The sequence below is a fragment of the Thalassophryne amazonica genome, chromosome 3 (genome assembly GCF_902500255.1).
Source record: "Thalassophryne amazonica chromosome 3, fThaAma1.1, whole genome shotgun sequence".
Lineage (NCBI taxonomy): Eukaryota > Metazoa > Chordata > Actinopteri > Batrachoidiformes > Batrachoididae > Thalassophryne > Thalassophryne amazonica.
In genome coordinates, this window is record NC_047105.1 from 27,490,662 (window position 1) to 27,516,374 (window position 25,713).

Here is a 25,713-nt window from a genome sequence, read left to right on the forward strand (position 1 = left end):
GGTGGCATCGTTGCCCTTCATGGTTTTCACGGACCATCGGAACCTGGAGTACATCTGGACTGCCAAGCGGCTGAACCCCAGGCAAGCCCGCTGGTCTCTGTTCTTCGGGCACTTTGACTTCCGGATCACGTACCGCCCCGGGACCAAGAACCAAAAATCAGATGCATTGTCCCGGGTGCACGAAGAAGAAGCCAAAGCGGGGCTGTCGAACCCCACCGAGACCATCATCCCCGAGTCCACTGTCATGGCCTCCCTCACCTGGGACGTGGAGAAGACCGACCGGGAGGCCCTGGCAAGGAGCCCGGACCCAGGGACCGGCCCCAAGAACAGACTGTACGTCCCACCAGAGGCAAGAGCTGCCGTATTGGACTTCTGTCACGGGTCCAAGCTGTCCTGTCATCCCGGAGTGCGTAGGACCGTGGCAGTAGTCCAGCAGCGCTTCTGGTGGGCGTCCCTGGAAACCGACATCCGGGACTACGTGCAGGCCTGTACCATCTGCGCCAGGGGTAAGGCAGACCATCGGAGGACTTCGGGACTCCTCCAACCTCTGCTGGTGCCTCATCGCCCCTGGTCTAACATCGGCCTGGACTTCATCACGGGCCTCCCGCCGTCCCAGGGCAACACTGTAATCCTCACGATAGTGGACCGGTTCTCCAAGGCGGCCCACTTCGTGGCCCTCCCGAAGCTCCCGACGGCCCAGGAGATGGCAGACCTCCTGGTCCACTACGTCATGCGGCTGCATGGGATACCATCGGACATCGTTTCAGATCGTGGTCCCCAGTTCTCTTCGCAGGTGTGGAAGAGTTTCTGTAAGGAGCTGGGGGCCACCGTGAGTCTCTCGTCCGGGTACCACCCCCAGACTAATGGCCAGGCAGAGCGGGCTAACCAGGAGCTGGAGCAGGCCCTTCGATGCGTCACCTCCGCACACCCGGCGGCCTGGAGTCACCATCTGGCCTGGATCGAGTATGCCCATAACAGCCAAGTTTCGTCTGCTACCGGCCTCTCCCCTTTTGAGGCATGTTTGGGGTACCAGCCCCCATTGTTCCCGCTGGTGGAGGGAGAGGTCGGTGTGCCCTCGGTCCAGGCCCACCTCAGGAGGTGCCGCCGGGTATGGCGGACCGCCCGCTCTGCCCTGTTAAAGGCCCGGACGAGGGCCAAAGCCCATGCGGACCGCCGGCGTTCCCCGGCCCCCACATACCAGCCCGGGCAGGAGGTGTGGCTCTCGACCAAGGACATCCCTCTGTGTGTCGACTCCCCGAAACTAAAGGAAAGGTTCATTGATCCGTTTCGTGTGCTCAAGATCATCAACCCGGCCGCAGTGAAGCTCCAACTCCCGGCTTCACTGCGGATTCACCCTGTTTTTCATGTTTCCCGTCTAAAGCCACACCACACCTCGCCCCTCTGTACTCCGGGACCTACGCCGCCTCCTGCCCGGCTCATTGACGGGGAGCCTGCCTGGACAGTCCGCAGGCTCCTGGACGTCCGTCGTAAGGGCCGGGGGTTCCAATATCTGGTGGACTGGGAGGGGTATGGACCTGAAGAACGCTCCTGGGTGAAGAGGAGCTTCATCCTGGACCCGGCCGTCCTGGCCGATTTCTACACAAGACATCCGGACAAGCCTGGTCGGACTCCAGGAGGCGCCCGTTGAGGGGGGGGGTCCTGTTATGTGGGCCGCTGAAGAGGAGGTACTGCTGGCCCACCACCACCAGAGGGGGCCCTGCTTGGAGTGTGGGCTCCAAGCACGAGAGGGCGCCAGACCCAGAAGAAGTGACAGCTGTCATTCATCCCCTGCACCAGCTGTCACTCGTTCATCGTCATCATCACCATCATAAAAGCCGGACTGCAACTCCACCTCCTCGCCGAGAAATTGACTACTATTGAAAGGGTAATTTCTCTGCTGACTGACACTTTGTGTGTATAACCTGAACTTCTGTTTGCAGCCGTTTTCCTGGAGTGTTGCCTTGTCTGAGGAATTGGCGTTTGGTGTGACAGCGACGGCTTCGCCTCACACCCCAACCCAGATAAGTGGTTAAACCAGGAGCTGCACGAGTGTGTGATTGGAGGTGGAGGTGCTCCCTCCTAACTGTGTATGGACTGTGGATTACTGAGTCTGCGGACTCACACTCATACATCTTATCTCTGCTTTCTGCCAGCAGTACCAGGGTCGACAGCCGAAGACAGAGGCCACCTGGGGACTCGGGACTTGGCGGCTCTGGTGTTCTTCAGACCGTTGGTGGTGGAAGCCGTGTGGGACGCGGCTTCTCTCTCGTCGGGGGTCTTCTATCTTCGAGCCTGCCCACACGTCACCTGGTGTTAATTGACTGTGCAAATTTCTGTAAATTTAGTTGTGTATTATCACAACATTAAATTGTTACTTTTTGGCTTACTCATTGTCCGTTCATTTGCGCCCCGTTGTGGGTCCGTGCTACGACACCTTCCCAACACCAAATTTCATGTCCCTAAGGTTAGATGTAGATGTAGTTTTATATGTTAGTGTTATATGATAGTGTTATATATATATGTAGTGTTAACACAGTGAGAATGACTGGTTAGGTATGACGTCAACCATGCAAGGGCACTCCCAGTAATCCCAAAATGATTCTTCAGTAGAATATGATGATCCACGGTATCAAACGCAGCACTGAGATCTTACAGCACCAGAACCGTAGTCGTGTCCAAATCCATTGCAAGCAGAAGATCATTCACCACTTTAGTGAGAGCTGACTCTGTGGAATGATATTTCTAAAAGCAGACTGCAGTGGCTCAAAAAGATTATTCTCAGTAAGGTGGTCCACAAGCTGCTGTGACACCACCTTTTCCAGAATTTTAGAGCAAAATGATAGATTTGATATTGGCCTATAGTTTTTCAGTACACTAGGGTCAAGATTAGGTGTCTTACGTAATGGTTTAATCACTGCAGATTTGAAACATTTAGGAACAGATCATGAGAGATTAATAATTTCCAGCACAGTTGGCCCAAGAATGGGCCACAGGTCCTTAAACAGTTTTGTTGGTGTAGGATCAAATAAGCAGGTTGTGCTTTTTGTAGACATTATGAATTTCATCAGCACACCTAGTGAGATACTATCAAATTATGTAAATCTAGGAAATACCTCAGTAATGGCACCCACCCCAATAGCAGGGTGTAGTGGCTGGGTTAAGGCATGCGTTTAACCTGTCTTCTGTTTTCTTCTCGAAGTAATCCAAGAAATCTTGTGCTATAAAAGGAGAGTGACTTACAGGTGGTTGTCCATGAATGTGTTGCCACTGTGTCGAACAAGAACTTTGAGTTTTGCATGTTTTGTTGCTCAAATCAGAGTAATAGGCCCAATTTGCAGCCAGTAGTGCATGCTTATAGTCTATGATAGCATCATGCCACGCAAGGTGGAATACTTCTTATTTTGAACTCCACCATTTCCCTTCTGGGCCTCTGGCCTTATGCTTGAGGTCATGCGAGTAATCACTGAAGCAGGGGAGGTGATGGTCTACTGGTTAAGCATTGGACTTGAGACCATAGGATCCTCAGTCAAATCCCAGCTTGACTGGTAAATCACTTAGGGCCCTTGAGCAAGGTCCTTAATCTCCTCGTTGCTCCTGGTGTGTAGTGAGCGCCTTGTATGGCAGCACCCTGACACAGGGTGAATGTGAAGCATTACTGTTTAAACTATCCACAAGACTGTCTACTGATTGGGCATTTTTCAGAGGTGAAGCTAAGATATCAGTTTAGCTTCGAGTTCAGTCGCAGTCGAGGAGTTGATGCATCGCTGCAGTGATAAATAAGGTTGTTGTTCTGCTAAACATGGCAGCGAAACTGTAAACCTAATAAGTGAGTGATCAAAGACCACCGATGCAAGAGGCATGATGTCAGTATTTTTGACAGCAATACCACGTGCGAGAACCAAATCCAGGGTATTTCCACTAATGTGCATCCAGTCCCGAATGCATTGCTGAAATCCTATTGCATCCACAATTTCCATAAATGATTTACAGAGGGGATCAGAAGGCTTATTTATATGAATGTTACAGTCACCAATAATCAGATTGTTATCTGCAATAGTCAACAAGTTAGAGATGAACGCACCAAATTATTCTATTCTATTTTATTCAACACCCCCACCTTACTTCGCATCATGAGGGACATGACTAAATGTGTACACTGGTGGGTAGGCCTCATTTTAGGGGAGGACAGCTGTAGGTTTAAGCGAGGTTTCACATAACCAATTATATCTAAGTGATCCATAATTAGATCATTAATCAACAATGATTTTGAGGACAGTGATCTCATGTTAATGAGAACCAGACTAAGGACCTCAGTCAGTTGGACTGTTTGGATTTAGGGGTGGTTCCAGAGTATCATATATAAGATGCCTGTAAATAGGTTTAGGTTTGAGACATTCCACGCGGGCTGTAGGGAGCAGACATGAAATATTTGATATTGCTGGATCAGCCAGTTGGCCATCCTCAATTTCAGCGTCACCCAATGTAGTAATGGGTACTAAGTTTGCAAAGCATATCCCTCTATGATTTTTAAAGTTGTGTTGTTAGATTTCCTGTTTTCTGTTTCTTGTAAATCTTTGCAAAAACCTGTAACTGTTAAAATGATCTAAGCAGTGGTTCACCCCTCTAAGTCTGGTCTGCTTGAGGTTTCTTCATCAAATCATCAGAGGGAGTTTTTCCTTACCACTGTCCCCTGTGTGCTTGCTCTTGGGTAGACCTTACTTGAGTGAAGCGCCTTGATGCAGCTTTGTTGTGATTTGGTGCTATACAAATGATAAATAGAGTTGGACAACAAAGTTGGACAACATATTAGATGTTATTTGATCACGTTTGGAGAAAAGGAATCATCAGATAGACATGGATGGAGATGTGAACACTAGATTTTTGCAGGAAACCCTCAGCCTGTGGTGTGTGCCAAAAGGAATTTTAAATTCCAAAAATAAGCAAGATGGAAAATTAAATGCGTAGTGGACATCATATTAAATGTTATTTGATGGTGATGAATATGGATTGCTGGCCCACAGTGTTGGAAACACTACAATAATGTTTTGGCAATAGCTCAGTTGGTAGAGCAAGCTGTCTTGTGACAGAAGGGTTGCCGGTTCAAATCCGGCTCCCAACCAGTCAAAAATCTGCATATTGTCCTTGGGCAAGACACTTAACTTAACCCACCTTTCTTGTGTATGAATGAGGTGGTGAACAGAGAGGCCATCAGCGCAGAATGGCAGCCACACTTCCATTAGTTTGCCCTAGGGCAGCTGTGGCTAGACTAGTACCTTACCATCACAATGTGTGTGAATGTGCAAGTGAATGAATAATGCAACTTGTAAAGTGCTTTAGGTGTCTTTAAAAGAGCTTTACAAATCCAAGTCATTGTTATTATTAATAAAGACATGAGTACATTTGATCGATTTATTTTTCATCAGTTCTTTAAGGCTTCTGTGCATTGTTGTAGTGTACTTTTATACTTGCAATTTCTTCCTTTGCTATTAGAATTTGTTTTGTTTAGTCCCTTGATTCACAGGAAAGCCCTATGTACATAGTTATTACTCTAGGCCAATATATGGCCAAGTATTGTGAAGACCTGGCATCCGTTCTTCTGTCTGTCTGTCCGTCTGACCATCTGTCTGTCTGTGTGTGTACAGCATAAGTCCAGTTCTATTTCAATTTCAATTTATTTTCATTTATATAGCGCCAAATCGCAACAGAGTTGCCTCAAGGCGCTTCACACAAGTAAGGTCTAACCTTACTAACCCCCAGAGCAGCAGTGGTAAGGAAAAACTCCTTCTGAGGAGGAAACCTCAAGCAGACCAGACACAAAGGGGTGACCCTCTGCTTAGGCCATGCTACGGACATAAATTACAGAACAATTCACAAAACGAATATACAGGAAATGCAGTTACTATTACTATTATCTATTACTGCCACAGTCTTCAAATTCACAGGGAATATTCTTGGGACAACTTCAAAGATGGCTCACCTCGATGTATTTTAAGAGGTTTAAAAAGTCGCATTCTGTTTTCTGATCCATTTCGTCCTTGAATGACGCAGGTGACAGCCAATTAGAGTAGAGCTGCACTGTGATGTCAGTTGCTGATTTCTTCAAAACCGGTTCGTTTTGTGTGTTTATATACATGTTTCTCATATATTATGTAAAAACTAGGGAGAAGTAAGCACTTCTAAAACAGAAAACGCTGTTTTTGTAACCTATTAACACCTCTGAACTTATTTATAAGACATTTTACACAGGTTAGCATGGTGACGTCACTTCCTAGTTTAGCGACTTGCTAACTGCTTTGTTTCTGGTATATTATGTAAAAGCAAGTGAGAAACACTTCTAAAATTGAAAATGCTTTTCTTGTAACCTGATAACACCACTATAACAAATTTTGTGGACGTTAGCTTGCATGCTAACTTTCACTAACTCAAAACTTGCTATGGAGTTAAATTTGTCTAATTAATATTAATGTGTGATCTACAAATCAGAGGGTGATCTACAAATATTCTTTGATTTGCACAAATGAACAAATGATTTGATTTGAACATGTACAAATTGTACGGAAGACAATAGGATCGTAATAATTAAACAACTGCAAATTATAAATAACACAATACTCATACGGCCAAGGGTATTTTAGCATTGTGTTATATTTACATCTCCCAAGGATGTAATAAAATCATTTGCATTTATTTATTTGTCTGTCTGTCCGTCTGTCTGTTAGCAAGATAACGTCAAAACTACTGCACGATTTTGATGAAATTTTCACCACAGATAGAAGGAAGACTCCATTAAATTTGGATGTGATATGGATCCGGATTCTGGATCAAGTTTCACTTCATATAGACTTTGAAGGATTACTGTTAGCAGGAGTATATCAAAACTGCTTCACAGATTCTCACCAAATTTGCACAACAGATACATATTAGGCCATGGAAGACTCCATTAAATTTTGGAGGTGATCCGGATCCGCATTCTGGATCAAGTCTCACTTTATATAGGCTTTGAAGGATAACGTTAAAACTACCTCATATATTCTCACCAAATTTGCACCACAGATGGACATTAGGCCATGGAAGACTCCACTCACGTTTGGAAGTGATCCGGATCTGGAGAAATCTCTGTTTGCGCTTATTATTATTCATTCATTCATTTTCTATCCCCACTTACTCCAGTTAAGGGTCATGGGCCTGGGTGGGTGGGGTGCTGGAGCCTATCCCAGCAGTCATTGGCTGAGAGGTGGGGTACACCCCGGACAGGCTGCCAACACCTGCAGTCAATTCAATGTTTCCAACTCACCTAACCTTCATTTGTTTGGAAGTGGGAAGAAGCCGTAACACCCGTAGGAAACCCACATGACCACAGAGAGAATGTGCAAACTTCACAGAGAAAAGCCCAGGTGGGAAGCCATCCCATGACCTTTTTGCTGTGAAGCAGCAGTGCTAACCACCTGTCCACTGTGCTGCCCTTATTACCTCCAACAAGGAGATAGAAACTTACTTTTTTTGGTTTAAACGTTAACTCCGCAGACTTTCAAGCCACCGTCCACCACCTTTGTACTCCTCCTAGAAGCTGTGTGATGATGTGAGCAATGTGAATGTCCAATTGGAATTGGTTCACCGTCACATGGTTTTCCAAAATCCAATCGTACGGCAGATTCCTCTCACGTGACACACTAAAGATTGTTTTTAGGAGTGATGTGTTACTAGTTTATTATAGTTTGCTGTGTTTTGAATAAATGTGTGGAAAATTATTTTCTGCTTTACTTTTTCATTTCTTATTTCTGATTGTAAACCTTTATTACACTTATAAAACACAACTATAGCATATATATTTTGAAAGTACAGGTTGTTCTAAAAAAAAGACGTAAAACGTGATTGTGGTATGCAGGGAGAGCCGTTAACAGCAATAATAAAACTTTTATGCCAGGCGAGTTATCTGTCCAAAAAATGCCCTCAGACCCCAGAGGGTTAACCACTGAATCTGAAACATGATGGTAGATGCGTGAAACGATGTGGAATAAGTCTCTTTGCCAAAGAGTATTCCATGTGACGTCAGTAACCCTATGGCATTGGCGGAGGTTTGTGCTCTCAAAGTGCTTGTAGTTAGATTATAATTAATAATACAAGGAGTCAAATTCCTTGTATTCTTTGAAAATACTTGGTGAGTAAAGGCAATTCTGATAATAATAATAATCACACATTTTTCAGTGCATAATTTGCAGGACCACCGAAACTAGTAAAAAAAAACAAACAAACTGCAGTTTGTTCTCCAGAAAATATGGTACGTATGTCAAAACATATGTGCTGCTTTTCATGAACATTGGGGAAAATATGGGGTATTGGTCAAGAAATAACCCTTTTTCATTAATGAATCCACCTAAAGGATCTCATAAAAAAACAAAAACAAACTAGCAATACATTTGTCAGATTTAGTTGCAGATCTGGATGTAGGTGCTGATCTACTGAGCTTGAATTGTAATCTGGTAACCGTAGCGACTGTGGAGAGTTAACATAGTGGAAAGACCTCTTGTGGCTTGGCGGGGTTTGTACTTGGGATGAGCGAGTACACCACTATCTGTATCTGTTCAACCATCTAACTGATCTGTATCTGTATCCTGAGTGGGTGGGGCCTAAACTGGAAGTGGGCGTGGTTTAATCAGAAATGGGCAGGGCTTAAATCTGTACATTATTTTAAGCCCAGAATTGATATGGATTGATCAGAAGTTGCTATATTTATTGTTTATTTGAAAACTATTTACAGAACAGCCTCAAATTTGAGATTCAAATCAATGATTTTGATCACAAAAGTAAGAGAACTATTTATAGAACAAGTGTTTTTATGAACTGAGAATGTGAATATTCTTAACTGTATGAATGAATATTTACAGAACAGCCTCAGAATTGAGATTCAATGTTTTTGATCACAATAGTAAAGGAACTATTTACAGTACAAGTTTTTTTTATGAACTCAGAACATGATTATTCTTAAGTGTATGAATAATAGAACAGCCTCAGAATTGACATTCAGTGTAGTAGGAAATTAAGAACTAAGCATGCATGAACAAGAGTTGTCTTACTCAGCACAGCATTTTAATTTATTATTATTATTTTATGATCAAACTGTGATTTTTAAAAATTATTTATTTTTGCTACCTAACATTCTTGGGATTTTTTTTCCACACAAAGTTAAACAATGTTGATTAAGGTGTCTGTGCGTGTGTCTGTGTGTGACTGAGTGAGAGGGAAAAATAAAGTTTTAAGACTTTATTTTTTAATGATCTGTGTGAACTTGGTGATTCATGCAAAAATCCAGTGATGGCAAAACAGGGAAACAATATGTCAGCCTTGTTCACTGTATTCTTATCAAAGCACCTCGTTCAGTAGGAGCAAAGTTTTCCAACTGACTTTATATCACCAGCCAAACTAAGATCAAACAAACGGTTAAAAAAAAACAACGACCGGAGTGGCAGTAGTGACCAACACTACACGAGTCGCTTTCAGCTCTGTTTTGTCAAATGCACCGCGCACGTTATCAAACAAGTTCACCAAGTGACTTTATATGGTAACACTTTACTTGAAGGTACCTTCATAATTGTGACATGACACAGTCATGAATATGTCATAAACATGTCATAAATGTTTATGACTGCTGTCATTAAGTATCATTTGGTTTTTGTCATGACAAGTTGACATTTTTGGGTTGTCTTGATTATGACAACTTGACATTAATCAAAGTGAGATTACCAGAAGTTGTCTTTGTCATGACAACTTGACATTAAATTTGTTTAGGATGTCTTTATTATGACAACTTGACATTAATCAATGTGACATTACCAGAAAATGTCTTTGTCATGACAACTTGACATTAACAACATATGCATCTATTTTTGTGTTTATGGCAAGTTGACATATTGATTATTAGGTAGCACTTTATAATGACTACACCTTATTTAGCCTTAATTAAGCATGAATAAATATGTAATTAATTCATCACAAATAATTAAGAATGACTCATACTAAAGTAATTAAGAATTCCTTTTGGCTGCTCCATGGTTTGCACTCGTGTCATCACAGCAAATCCGAGATGCATCTGCATGTTGAATTGGCATGTTTTACGTCAGATGCCCTTCTTGACGCAATTCAATATTACATGGAGAAATGTGGCAAAGGTGGGGTTTGAACTGGGAACCTTCCACACTCAAACCAAGGCCATTAACCACTTGAAGCCACCACTCCAAGCTACTTAATAAGTAATTAATACATTTAATTAATGCTTTACTTCTCATGAATAGTCCCATTCATTATATTTACTCATTGTTTTTCATACAATGAACAAACTATTTGTAAGTGCACTATGTATGCACTATTATGCCATGAATTACTTTGTGTTCATGGCAAATTGACATGATGATTATTATAATGAATGCACAAGATTACAGACCAGTTCATATATCTTCATTACACTGCCATAACTGTGTCATGACTCATGACAGTCAGTTGATACTTCATGATATGTTAATGACAAATCAAAATGCTACCGCTTTACTTGAGGTCAAAAAATATCTTTATTACATTGTCATAATGGTGTCATGACAGTCACTTTATATATGTCATGATATGTTAATGACAAATCATAAAGCTACCACTTTACTTGAGGTCAAAGAATTTCTTCATTACATTGTCATAATGGTGTCATGACAGTCAGTTTATACATCATGATATGTTAATGACAAATCATAAAGGTACCACTTTACTTGGGGTCAAAGAATAACCCCATTACATTGTCATAATGGTCTCATGATAGTCAGCTTATACTTCATGATATATGAATGAACAATCAAAGCTATCAGTTTACTTGAGGTCAAAGAATATCTTCATTACATTGTCATAATGGTCTCATGACAGTCAACTTATACTTCATGATATGTTAATGACAAATCAAAAAGCTACCACTTTACTTGAGGTCAAACAATATCTTCATTACATTGTCATAATGGTGCCATGACAGTCACTTTATATGTCATGATATATTAATGACAAATGTAAAAGGTACCACTTTACTTGAGGTCAAAGAATATATTCATTACATTGTCAGAATGGTGTCATGACAGTCACTTTACACGTCATGATATGTTAATGACAAATCAAAAAGCTACCACTTTACTTGGGGTCAAAGAATAACTCCATTACATTTTCATAATGATGTCATGACAGTCCGTTTACATGTTGTGATATGTTAATGACAACTCATTTCTGCAATTCATTACTAATTCAGGCAATTACAACTAGTGAAGACTATTTATGCTTTATGAAGTTTTTGTTAAGGTAGACAAAACCCTAAAATGTCACTAATCTCTTTTCAGTGCAGAAATCAGACCAAAATCAGCATAAATAAAGCCATGAGATGCAGATACAGAAGTAAGTATTTGCAAAACTGTACAGAAATAAAACCAATGTACATATGTACACACTTTTACATATGTTATTTTGCGCCATTAAAACTTAGCCACACAGTTGCAAAACTTGTGTAGGCTACTTAAAAACACCAAATAATAATAAACCAAAAATATTTTATCAGTGCAAATACTTGTAAACACAACTCTGAAATACTTTTCAAAGGCAACAATATCTTTGTGCAAATGTATCTACAATAAATACAACTCTGTAATAATATAATACTTTTCTGAAACCAATGAACAGTTAACATGATAATCCATCATTACTTTATACATATGGCCCCACTCTGACCAGAGTAAGACCATATGTACACTGTCAGTTTTAGTTTTACACTGGTGATTTTACTGTGCATTAGACTTCTAGTCTTTAATGAGCTGTCCTACCTCTGGATCCTCTGTTACTGCAAATGCACACTGTGCTGCAAACAGAGAATTTAACCTGACTGTTGTAGTTATTTAAGACTTTCCTGTATTTCCTACGTGCAGTGATCGACAGCTCTGAGATGGGAGCTGTTATCACGATGGTGTTCCGGTCCACTCAATAGCACATAAATGCTCCAGCCATTGTTGCATCTCTCCTGAAGAGCTTTAGCAGACATCGGTACAGGGATATCACTTGATTTGGACTTTTGGCTGGAATAGAAAGTATTAAATACCAATAGCAAAGATCAAAATAAAGATACACAACATAATAATTAACACATGCAAATAAAACAGGAAAAATATTAGTAACAAATTTACTTCTCTGACAGTCTTCCTCCTCATTCTTCTGTGACTTTTCCCCTTCATCCTGTTGTCATCTTGTTGTCATCATCAAACCCTTCCAAGATGGCGCCACGTGAAGGCGCCCTGGTATTCTGGTGCTCCCTGTTTTGTCTGTTTTTGTGCGTGAATCGTGTGTCATCGTGTCCCTACACCCGCGAGGAGCTTCTAAACATCAAATCATCAACACCCACGGACATTACGCCAGTTTTTTTAGTGCCTGCAGCTGAACTGGTTCACTTTTTGGCCAAAAAAGTGAGACAACGGCGGAGAGGGAAACGCGCTGGAGCTCTCGTGCACCTCAGACGAAGGGGCACGCGCACGCCCCTACCTGGGATATTTCTCTCCAACGTCCGCTCACTCCACAACAAGATGGATGAGCTGGCACTGCTGATGAAGAAGAATAGAGATTTCTCCTCATCTTGTGTACTGTGCTTCACGGAGACGTGGTTAAATGCACAGACACCGGACTGCGCGCTCCAACTAGAGGGATTCCAACTCCTCCGCGCAGACAGAGACCGAGCACTCTCTGGTGGAAAAACTAGAGGGGGAGGACTCTGCTTCTATATCAACAATGCCTGGTGCTCCGATGTGACTGTGATCTCCCAACACTGCTGTCCCTCTCTGGAATATCTCCTCATAAACTGCAGACCGTTCTACTCTCCACGTGAGTTTAACTCTTTCATACTTTGCTCTGGGTATATTCCACCGAGCGCGGACATGCACGAGGCTGAGCGCGCGCTCGCAGATCAGATTATGAGCGTGGAGAGAGACTTTCCGGACTCTCTTGTTATAATTCTCGGCGATTTTAACAAAGGGAATCTCAGTCAGGAATTACCAAAATACAAACAGTTTGTTAAATGCCCGACCAGAGAAGGGAGCACGTTAGATCATTGTTACACGACAGTGAGCGGCGCCTACCGCACGGTGGCCCGTGCAGCTTTGGGACTCTCAGATCACGTGATGGTCCACTTGATCCCCATGTACAGACACAGACTAAAACTCTCTAAACCTGTTGTGAGGACGTCTAAAGTGTGGAGCAATGAAGCTGTAGAGGAGCTATGCGCGTGCTTGGCCACCACGGATTGGGATATGTTTGAGGCTTCAACAGATAGTCTAGATGACTACACGGACACTGTGACGTCATATAGTCATTTCTGTGAAGACAGCATCATCCCACAGTGTACCAGAGTGAGATATAACAATGACAAGCCCTGGTTCACACCTAAACTCCAGCAGCTCCGTCAGCAGAAAGACGTGGCTTTCAGAGAAGGAGACAGAGACAGCTATAGAGGTGCAAAGTACAGATTTAGCAAGGAGGTGGCAAAGGCTGAATCCATGTACAGCTCACGTCTGCAGCAAAGGTTCTCTGCCAACGACTCGGCCTCTGTGTGGAGGGGGTTGAAAGAGATCACCAACTACAAGCCCAAAGCACCTCGTTCTATTGACGACCTCAAGCTGGCCAACGACCTGAACATCTTCTATTCACGGTTTGAAGACAAGGACTCACACCTCCCCACCCCCCACACAACTGGATATTCAAACACTCTGGACCTCCCCCCGTCACTGCTGCCCTCCCCACTCCCCCTGTTGCCCTCTCGGTCCAAGAGGAGGACGTGAGGAGACATTTCAAAAGGCTGAATCCACCACGTAAGGCCCCGGGCCCAGACTGTGTCTCTCCTGCCACCCTGAGACACTGCGCTGATGAGCTGGCCCCAGTCTTCACGGAGATCTTCAACACCTCCCTGGAGTCATGCCATGTTCCAGTCTGTTTCACGTCCTCAATCATAGTTCCAGTCCCCAAGAAACCATGCATCACTGGACTTAATGACTACAGGCCTGTGGCTCTCACGTCTGTAGTCATGAAGACCTTCGAACGCCTGGTTTTATCCCACCTGAAGTCCATCACCGACCCCCTCCTGGACCCCCTGCAGTTTGCCTACAGAGCCAACAGGTCTGTAGATGATGCCATAAACCTGGCCCTGCACTCCATCCTGCAGCACCTGGACTCTCCCGGAACCTACGGCAGGATCCTGTTTGTGGACTTCAGCTCTGCATTCAACACCATCCTTCCAGCTTTGCTCCAGGACAAGCTTTCTCTGCTCCACGTGCCCAACTCCACCTGCAGGTGGATCACAGACTTCCTGACGGACCAGAGTCAGCAAGTGAGGCTGGGAAAAAATGTCTCGAACACTCGGGTTCTCAGCACAGGATCTCCACAGGGCTGTGTCCTTTCCCTCTGCTCTTCTCCCTCTACACTAACTGCTGCACCTCCAGCCACGACTCTGTAAAGCTCATCAAGTTTGCGGATGACACCACCCTCATCGGACTCATTTCGGATGGGGATGAGTCTGCCTACAGGAGGGAGGTGGACTGCCTGGTGACCTGGTGCAGCAGCAACAACTTGGAGCTCAACGCCCAGAAAACAGTGGAGATGATCGTGGACTTCAGGAAAGCCACAGCCCCCCCGCCCTCCCTCGCCCTCACCAACAGCCCCATCACCACTGTGGTCTGTCACCGCTTCCTCGGCACCACCATCACCCAGGACCTCAAGTGGGAGTCAACCATCAGCTCCCTCATCAAGAAGGCCCAGCAGAGGATGTACTTCCTGCGGCATCTGAAGAAGGCCAAGCTGCCTGTCCAGCTGATGGTACAGTTCTACACGGCCATCATCGAGTCCATCCTCTGCTCCTCCATCACGGTGTGGTATGCCGGGGCCACAGCCAGGGACAGACACAGACTGCAGCGCATTGTGGCCTCTGCTGAGAAGGTGACCGGCTGTAGCCTTCCATCTCTCCACGACCTGCACGTCTCCAGGACTCTGGGCCGAGCAGGTCGGCTCACAGCTGACCCTTCTCACCCTGCACACGGTCTGTTCAAACCACTCCCCTCGGGCAGGAGGCTACGGTCCATCCAGACCAGAACCTCCCGCCATAAGAACAGTTTCTTCCCCTCTGCCGTTAGACTCATGAACTCCTCATAAATCAGTCCCCTTAAACTTAACTCTGTCACTTTATCATTTTATCACGGGTCACTTTAGACAGTGTACTTTGGTTTTTAATTGCACTCCTCCCACTGCACTGTTTTTTCTGTTTCTCTGTTTTTCTGTTGCACACAGCCTTTCATATTTCATATTTCTTTTTTTTTATCTTATATTTTATCTTATTTTGACACATATGTTATATTTTATCTTAGCATTTTATCTCTTCTTAATGTTGCACCATTATACCGAAGCAAATTCCTAGTCTGTGAATCCTGTTCACTGGCAATGGCAATAAACTTCTTCTGATTCTGATCATCTGATGACAGTGGTGATGAGCAATACTCAGATGACTCAGATGAACATTCTAACGCTGTGTCGGAGGAAAGACTTATTGCATCTCTGGATTCCTTTTAGTGCGGGTGTCCTTTTAAAGAACTGTGAAAACAAATCTAAAAGATAAAGATAATTGATTAACAAACTAGAATAGACTCACTTTGCTGTATAATTGTAATGTTACAGCAAATAGAGAAATACACACAGGGACAACACATACAGTACATTTTAATATAGTGAAAACGATTTACCTGATGCCAACTGCTCCTTCAGAATGTCTCGTTCATGAGTCAGCTCAGCAATTTTGTCATTTTGCCAGTCTACCTTCATCCCCAGCATTTTTTTTCATCTGAGCTTTTTTCATCCAACATTGCAGTTGGGGCCATTGAAACACCTGAGGCAGAGAGCACAGAGAAGTCCATTTATTAAAATAAAAGAAAACTATAGCTGAATATATGTGAATGATATATATATATATAGCTGAATATACGCGAATATATGTTCAGTTTCCCCTTACCTGATTCCACTCACTGTGTGCGCTGATAGGCATCAACTTTAATATCATATTAGGTTATTGCGAGGGAACGCAATAAAAAAACCACAAGACTTTACATGAGATCACTGTTTGCTCTCTTGGTGTTTGCTCATGTACAGTGCACGAGGTAATCAGCGCGTAGACGCTTGTAGCGCTGCTTCAACAGCGCGGAAACCTCACGAGTCACGACGGCCGACCAAGACATCAAATAGGTTTGATTTTCATCCGACCATACGATTCCCAATCGGGAGGTGGTTGTGAGATGTTAAATGCAGCTCGTTACTCCATGTAGACTGCACAACGCAGGACGCACGATTAAGCTGAAACTTGGCGCGATTCAAAAACATTCTCGCACCAGTGAAAAATCGGCTGAAAAAGGGCCAAAACGCGCACAGTGTAAGTCCAGCTAGTAAACACATAATGCAGGAGACTATTTATTAGAAGTAAAGCATTAATTAAATGTATTAGTTAATTACTTATTAAATATGAGTAATTCTTAATTAATTATTTGTTACTAATTCATTATGTATTTGTTCATGCTTAATTAAGGCTAAATAAGGTGTAGTTATAAAGTGCTACCTAATAGTCATTACGTCAGCTTACCATAAAGACACAAATTTTCAAATTTCAATTTCAATTTATTTTCCTTTATATAGCGCCAAATCACAACAGAGTTGCCTCAAGGCGCTTCACACAGGTAAGGTCTAACCTTACTAACCCCCAGAGCAACAGTGGTAAGGAAAAACTCCCTCTGAGGAAGAAACCTCAAGCAGACCAGACTCAAAGGGGTGACCCCCTGCTTGGGCCATGCTACAAACATAAATTACAGAAACAATTCACAGAACAATTCATGGATGAATATACACAAAATACACAAATACATGTGTATTTTGTTAATGTCAAGTTCTCATAATACAACCATCCCAAACAAATTTAATGTCAAGTTGTCATGTCAAAGACATTATCTGGTAATATCAGTTTGATTAATGTCAAGTTGTCATAATAAGGACATCCCAAACAAATTTTAATGTCAAGTTATCATGACAAAGACAACTTCTGGTAATGTCACTTTGATTAATGTCAAGTTGTCATAATCAAGACAACCCAAAAAAGGTAAACTTGTCATGACAAAAATCGAATGACACTTTATGACAGCAGTCATAAACATTTATGACATTGACATAATGTTTATGACACATTCATGACTTTGTCATGTAACAGTTACAGAGGTGTCAAGTACTGTACTTAAGTACACTTTTTAGGTATCTATACTTTACTCCATTACTTATTTTTCTGCCTACTTCTGACTTCTACTCATTACATTTTCACACAAGTATCTGTACTTTCTATTCCTTACATTTTTAAAACAAACAGCCTCGTTACTCTTGGCTTCAGTTTAATGTTTATATATATATTTCACGTCATGTGCACCTGTAATCAACTTTTCTGCAGCGCGGCTTTGCTTTGAACCGTGAACCAATCGAAGCAGTGGTTCGCAGATTGAAGCGATGCTTCGACCTATTGCTTCGTTTATTCTTTCTTTCTTTTGCTTAATTTTCCCCCGCTAAAACCCTAAAGAGCATACTTAGGTGAGTATTATTTACCTTTTCTATGTTAAACCGACCTGTTATGGTCTTCTGAAACAGTTGATAGATGTATTTTATAACTTAAAAACGGGAGCGACGCTAACGCGTTAGCATGTCTATGGCATTTTCAATGTTAAAACTTAGCATTAAGCAATTGCAGCTGTCATCACGTTCGAGTGCATTTGTTTTCAAATTGTAATATTTCTTAAATTTATTTTTGTTTATATATTAATAATCTAATGATTATTATATACAATTTTAGAGAAAGAGGCAAAAAGAACCTGAATAGAAACACAACAGAAAATATAAAAGCAACTAAAAATGAACATACATAAATACATACATACATACATGTTTCCTGTGAACACCTAGTGACTCTTACACCTCCACTTCATCCCTGTCTTATTTAATGACAGTTTGTTTCGGTCAGACCATATTTTCAATGTGTTATGATTTTCTCCAGAACTATCTGCCAAACTAGAAAACTGCTGCATCCTTGTAAGAGCAGAATACTACTGGAATGAATTTGAATAAGGAAAGTTGTGTTTTTTTGTTTTTGTTTTTCCTTCACTAAATGGATGCTGCACTCACTGCAATTTATTGTCTGGAATAGTCCCAGATTGCATTTCAGAGCTTCTACGTAGAATTGAAACATTTTTGTGCAGGTGGTGTTGGGGGGTAATTTTGGGTTTTGGGTCTTGGGCCACATGTAGAACGAATCAGTTTTTAAATTAAGCTTTCAATTCATATAGTGGCATCTACCTTTTTTTTTTAAAGGTTACTTTATACTTTTATACTTTAAGTAGGTTTTGGAGCACATACTTTTTCACTTTTACTTGAGGAAAGAGGTCAAGTTGATACTTCAACTTTTACCAGAGTGTTTTTAAACTGCAGTATCTATACTTCTACTTAAGTAATAAATGTGTGTACTTTTGACACCACTGAACAGTTATGACAGTGTCATGTCACGATTATGGCAGTACCTTCAAATAAAGTGTTACCCTTTAAATACCATACAAACCAAAATAAACCTAAGGAATACTGAAGACAGCAACGTGAGGTAAAATCAAGCCAAGCACATGCAGACAGATACTGTCCGTGTGTGTGCCGGAAGCTGCAGAGATGTGTCTGTGGGGGGGGGGGGGGGGGGGGGCGCTCTGAGTCACTGGCCAATCACAGATTGTGAAGACAGTCAGTTAGCCAATCAGGATTTTCCTTCAGCATGAGCACAGATATTGACGAGTTTTAGTCAGATCATACTCGTACTTGTCAAAAATGCTTTTATCTGTACTGGATACTTGTCTGAAACGAGTATCCGGCTCAACCCTAGTTCGTACTCTTTGGCGGCCCCTCGCAGCATTCCGTCTTTTTTGGCCATTTGAGTCAACAAATCTTAGGTACAAGTAAAACAATCTGCCTCTATTTCTTAATCCTACGCAGGCGGTGAGTGAGTTCAAGCAGTTTAGATGTTACCACTGGGTGTGTTTACTGCAGTCAGGCTCAAACTACACAATGTCTAAACCAGTTCAAACAAATTTTCTGAAACTCTGTGTGTATGAAAGTGGAAACACTTGTGGAGAAATAGCTGCGTTTGTGAAGAGATTTGAAGAAGAGAGTCTTCACTGATGATCAAAGCACACTGCCTCAAAGAAACTTTTTGTGAAATTCCAACTTCATTTTTTTTTCTGCTGTAATGATGCACAGACTGAGCTGTCAGTGAGTGCGTTTGTTGTAAGATATTAGAGTGAATTAATGTGTGAATACGATGTCGCGTGGAGTGGATCAAGTGTTTAAGAGCTGAATGTGTGATCTAATTATGTTTAATTGTGTGTATGTGCGTGTGTGTGTGTGTGTGTGTGTATGTATACACATCTCTCTATTATGTGGTGCTGATGTTGAAGTTCGCCTCTGGCCTTCATTTTACTGGAACAAGAGAAGTCGATCTTCTGACAGATGTTTTCTTTAAAATTTGTGTGATTTTTTTTTTTTTTTACATTCATGCATATGTGTGTGCATTTCGAACTTGAGCCACTCAGTCCAGACACAGCATGCACAGTGTGCACGTACTGGTGCACATTTACATATCTCATTTGGAGGGTTTAGATGTTGAGGCAAAGACATCGCACTAACCTGAAGGCTTTCAAATGAAACATTGTGCTGAAATGAAATAGCCTGTCAAGGACTTGATAGCCAACAGGAATTATGATAAATTTGCTATTAGTACAAATCCTTTAATTACAAGGGCCTGGTAATGGAAACTGTCCATCTTGCTTCCTGTGATTGTACAAAGGCTAATTTTCTTCAGAAAAATGTTTTAAAAGGCCTCCAGGGGAACGACTCTGTATGCTGTCTTTATTAGAACACGGAAATGTGGTGAGGCAGGCGGACCTATCAGCTTCAGCTGCAACTTTGAACATGGATAAATGGTTTTTCTTTCCTTTTCTATGTCCTCAAGTGTGAACTTAATTTCTCACATTGGATGTGTCAGTGGAATACGTTCTCTGCATCTTTGTCTCTGCACACATTTTCTCTTTGTATGTGCGATCCGTGTTCTTTGCTACCAACCCAAAAGTTACGGTCACTCTCACTGCTCCACCAATATAAATTGTCACACTATGACAGACTGAGGAAACATAGGAGTAACATATACAAAATTTTAGTAATTATGTCCGTTTGTGTTCTGTACAAATCTTTTAGTCATTCGTTAAATATCTTCCTTGTCTGCTGAGTCCGTCTGAAAGTTTTGTGTGTGCTTCTCGTTGGTTGCACGTTTCTTTACCATATTGTCTTGTACTTGTTTGTTACCTCTGAGACAGTCACATATCTTGTCAATATCCAATGCTTTAGACTGAGCTTCTGATTGGCCAACGGTCCAGCGCAGGGTGTCAATTCAGCACAAATGGAGAGAGGACAGTTCCCAGCACAGCAACATGCAGTGTGGCTGTGTATTTAGCCAATTTCAGAATGGAGAAAAAGAGTGTGACTGTGTGTGCTTTTATCTGGATGTCAGAGTGCACCTGCCAGATTCTAGTGGTGAGAAGGTGGCACAGAGAAAGAAGGTTATTGGCTGTCCTTGCCATTGCGGCCACACTAAATGCTGCCACAGTGGAAAAGACGCTGTCAGCGCACCAACATAGTGAAGAAGTGTGACGTCATGAACTCTGAGCTACTTGGATTCTCACCACATTTGTATTCAGACCTCGGCATATCCCGCTCAAATCCGGCTCCCCCAGCACCTATATATGTCTGGAAACTGGTAAAATCATTCTGATGAATGTGGCTCTTTTGTGTTTCCAGTGGAAATGTGATGTCATCCATCCATCAGAGCTCCAAATCCACCTGAGACTAACACATTAAGTGATATTTGCCACCAGGACAATTATTTCAATCCCTTACTAATCAGTTTACACACTGTCATAGTGTGACAACACCTTTATAGGCCATGGGCTAGGTATTGTCCATGTGTAACCTCCTCACATCTTAAGTAACCAAGATTTGTCTTTAGAGTGGAATTCTAACAGTGAAAAAAACGGGGATGCAATTGTAGCTGTATCTGATGGTACCCATACTACAGGTTGGCTCCCTGTTTCAGGGGTACATTGTTTTCTTCTAGTGTTGTTTCTTTGGTATTTAAGATACATATTTAATGTGGAAACCATGGCAAAGCTAATATACAGAGCTTTATTATGATATATAACACATTGGTATACCAGGTAGAACACAACTACTATTGGATCCCAGTTTTTCACTGTTAGAATTCCATTTTATATTTTAGAGGCATGGCCTCTACCAAGCCAAGACCATGGTCTGTTATTTGAAAAGCACCTTCCTTAAGCCATATTTAATCAATGCAGTCATTAAATCTCAACTGTCAACTCCTGGTAGTGTGTCCATCTCTAACTCTATCTACTCCAGGCTTCTTCTATTGTATTTTGTGGTACCACAATGTGGTAATGTCCCCATTAATGGCATAGAAATGTAATATCAAACAACCATTGACAAACACTGGTTGACAGTACGTTGATGTAAAGTTGTGTGGAAGAAAAAAAATGGCCTGAAGAAACAGCCTCTATTTGTGACTGAAAAGTTTATAGTAAATTTTGCAACTTCCCACAATGCCCTGCACATGCAGTAGGTCTGTGTTGGCAATTTGACTGATACAGCTTAGAGCTTGCTTCATTACATGACATTTACATCATTGGAAATGTTTCTTATGCAGGGCTGTGCTATTTCTAACTGTGAAGGATATATTCCTCGATTCACACCAAGAGTGATTAACTGAGGAGCCCGAAAATTCCTGGGTTTACAGATAGCACCGAAGATTGTACAGTTAGGTAGCAATTTTGTACAGTTAGACAGGAAATATTTTTTGTTGAATCTGTTTGAACTGGTTAGCGTTCATATAAAATAATATGTAATTTCTGCCACTCAGTTTGAAACTTCTTTGGATCGTAGGCTGCACTGAAACTACTGTGTGTGCAGGGCATTATGGGATGTTGAAAAACAATCTGTCACAGATGGTGTATACCTCACAGACCTAATAGGAATTCAGACTGAGTCAACGAATGGTTTAATACCTACATTTTCTTAATGTCGACAAGCATTGACTCCAGAAACCTTGTACAGTCTGTTCAAGGTTGGAATGTTCCAGCATCATGTTATCTCATTGTTTTGACATGGGTGATTAGACTTGATGACGTTATGTGTGCAACATGCCACTGAGGAATAGAATAATGAGGTGTGAATAATTGGCAACTAACCTATAGGAACCAAGATGTCTGTCTATGTCTATGAATTAGGGTGAGAATGGGTTTCTGTCCCTCCTCATCTTGTGCAAACATAAGAAGAACCAAATGTATTTGTTGGCAGTGCAATAATTGTATTTGCATTTGCCATACATTTATTTTGTACATTTTTAAATGCGACCTTGCAGTGCACTAAGACCCAGAATAGAACAATCCCAGTTCACCCATCAGCTTCAGCAGTCCTGCACCACCTTTGGAGGCCCTCTTGTATAACAAGGATGCAAGCATTCAGGGAACCCCTCAATAGGTTGACAAAGGACATGGCTACTGGAAAACAAACCTACATAGGCTAGACATATATCTCTCCAGACCACGCCAAAGCTAATAAGTGGTCTGTTGATCGTACATACCCCTGAAAGGATCCTGGCTTGCTCATAACTGGCCTGTTCATCCTATGTGCTCCTGTTAGGATCCTGGCCTATGGCATTTCCCAGCTGTCAGCAGGACTTTGCTTGCAGTCAGCACATCTTTCTGTGCAGTCACTGGAAGCCTCCACAGCATCAGTACAAAGACAGGGATTTATAATCTTCAAATACAGCTTGCACTGTAGTGGGACCTAGAGTAGAACCATTCTAGTTCACCAATCCACTTCAGCAGTGCTGCACCACCCTTGATGTGCTACAAGTCGGAAAAGGAACATAGCTACTGGGAAACAAACGTAAGTAAGTGAGACAGATACCACCCCAGTCACTGCCCAAGCTCATATTTGGCCTATTGATCTTACATGTCCTTCAAAGGATCCCAGATTGCGGTGTTTCCCAGTTGGACCCGGCGGCACGAGGGGGCATTTGGGGGTGACGCCCCCTCTTGTCATCAACCTCGCCCCCTCAGATGTGAGAGTTATCATAAATAAAAAAGAAAGAAAAAGAAATACTGGAAAATATAGCGCCTCGCAGTTTCGCAGATTTTTTTAGTCCAATTTTGCATGCTTTTTTTTTTTTTTTTTTTTTTTACAGCGCATTGTGCTCTGCGTCCTCATCAAGCAGTTCTGTCGAGATGATGGGACACCTGTTGCGGCACCGCGAAGGGAGAGTACGCACATTGTGTTCCTCATGTCTGTTTATAAGAATCTTCTCGCCCAGAAGAAAAAAGAGCACCAACATTAACTACCCATAACTGTGTTCTTCACTCGGAAAAAGACACCTGCACCGAGGCCTTCAGCGGAGCGGCGCCACGACGAAGAGGCGTGATCAGAGGAACTGTGAAATACTGGACAGTCACTATGTGGTGTGTCCATAAAGTAATGGTCCTTTTTATTTTTTTTAAAAACTATATGGATTTCATTCATATGTTTTTACGTCAGACATGCTTGAACCCTCGTGCGCATGCGTGAGTTTTTCCACGCCTGTCGGTGACGTCATTCGCTTGTGAGCACGCCTTGTGGAAGGAGTGGTCCCGCCCCCTCGTCGGATTTTCATTGTCCATCAGAATTTTTTCAGAAGCTGTTAGAGACTGGCACCTGGAAACCATTCGAAAAAGTTATCTGGCTTTTGGTGAAACTTTTACGGGCTTCACAGAGAATAAGGACTTTAACTACAGCTTTAAGGACCCCTTTAAGGACGGTCGGTGCGCCGCGCTCCGAGCTGCGACGTCGCGGCACAAACCACTGGATCCTTTCTAAGCTGATGGCTCTGTGGATACGAGACCATCGTGTGCTCTTTCTCTGGTTATCACAAGAGCTGGACATCAGCCATTTTCCAGCAGATTTCACTTTTAACAAGAGATTTTGTCATGGAAAGCCGCGCAGAGGCTTCGCGCGTCACGACCGATTCGCTGATGAAGCGAGACAAAGGAACACCTCCGTTTCAGAGTGTTAGAGGACAAGTTTGGACATGCCTATCTCGGCTTTCAGTGTTTATCAGTCGAGTGAGTATAAGAGAACTTGTGGAGAGCTGAACATGTCCAAACTTGTCCTCTAACACTCCGAAACGGAGGTGTTCTTTTGTCTCACTGTATATCTACATGAAAGGTTTATCTTTGACCTGTTGTGTAACTGTCATGCCCAATTGCTCTGTGTTTGCGCTGGTGATGGAGGGCTGTATGTGGGGTTAATCTACTGTCTTGTGTCGTTTCTCAGATCAGTTGTTGGTTTGGTTTTGTGGTATGCAGGAGATCACTTAACCGAGGGTCTATACGTTCAAATAATAACTAAAAAAATACTGTCATCACTCTTTACTCTTACTCAGTCAGTCTCTTACAACGGTGTAGCCTAAATACACAAGCTTTCTAGGAGCGCACCCCATTCACTATGCACGCTCAGAGGCACGTCCCCTCCGGTGTGCACTTTTTTTGTGATAAACTCATCGCCCCCTTAATATTTTTTTTCTGGCACCGGCCTGTTTCCAGCTGTTGGGAATACTTTCCCTGCAGCCAATCGATCTTTCCCGACAGACACAAAGTTCCCCCAACGTCAGTTCAGAGACAGGGATTTATACTCTTCACATTCACCTTGCATGGCAGTGGGACCCAGAGTAGAAATGTGCCAGCTCATCAACTTCAGCAGCACTGCACCACCCTCGACAGCCTTTATGTGTTACAAGGGTGCAAGCACACAGGGTACCCCCACTAATTTGACAAGGGCCATAGTTACTGATGTATACTGTATATGTCACACTGGATGCTGCCTATCTCATGCATCTGATTCCAGAATGCCAACAATCAATTTAAAATGAAACACTAACAAAAGTATAGGGGGAATTAAGATGTGCCATTGAAGTGTGGGACTCTGAACCATATTTAACTGTAAAAGGAAGTTTTGCTCAATTCAACCATTTTAAACCAAGACCCATGTTCAGAATGTAGAAATCCCCTGGAGAGCAGTTGTGATGATCTCATCTTGTCAGGACATTTGACTCTCGTTAGTCCTCTGTCATTCTCTTCTGCCTTTTCTGTCTGTGCCTCAGTTTGGAGAGGAGTTTTGATTGGAGATGAAGTGCTAACATGCTCTTCCTCCGGCCATCTGCCAAGCAACAAGGGTTGATGCCATGTCTGAAATCCCTTCAGCAAAGTGAATAAATGTTAATCTAGCAGCCTGCTGTGCCTCTGCCTCCGCAACTCCTCCCTCCTCTCTGCCTTACTTATCTGTTCCTCCCCACATTTAGCTCCATTTTCTGCACTTTCTTTTCATTTCTCCTCTTTTTTCTACACTTGTTCCAAAAATCAACCGTAACTTCATCGCCAGTATTTTCTTACTTTTCTCCCCTTTTTCCTCATCACTCCCTCTACTGTCAGGTGCGTCCGTCTTTTCCTTCTGTTC

At 42.5% G+C, this 25,713-nt stretch overlaps 1 protein-coding gene and 1 long non-coding RNA gene across 2 annotated transcripts in view; both read left to right on the forward strand.

Moving 5' to 3' along the window:
- Positions 1-25,713, forward strand: part of ptprt (protein tyrosine phosphatase receptor type T) — a 1,196,058-nt gene that overhangs the window by 937,562 nt on the left and 232,783 nt on the right. The gene's annotated exons all lie outside the window — the stretch shown is intronic.
- Positions 782-20,776, forward strand: LOC117506455. Its single transcript, XR_004559471.1, has 3 exons — positions 782-793; positions 18,188-18,191; positions 20,694-20,776. It is a non-coding gene; the product is annotated as an uncharacterized LOC117506455 (long non-coding RNA).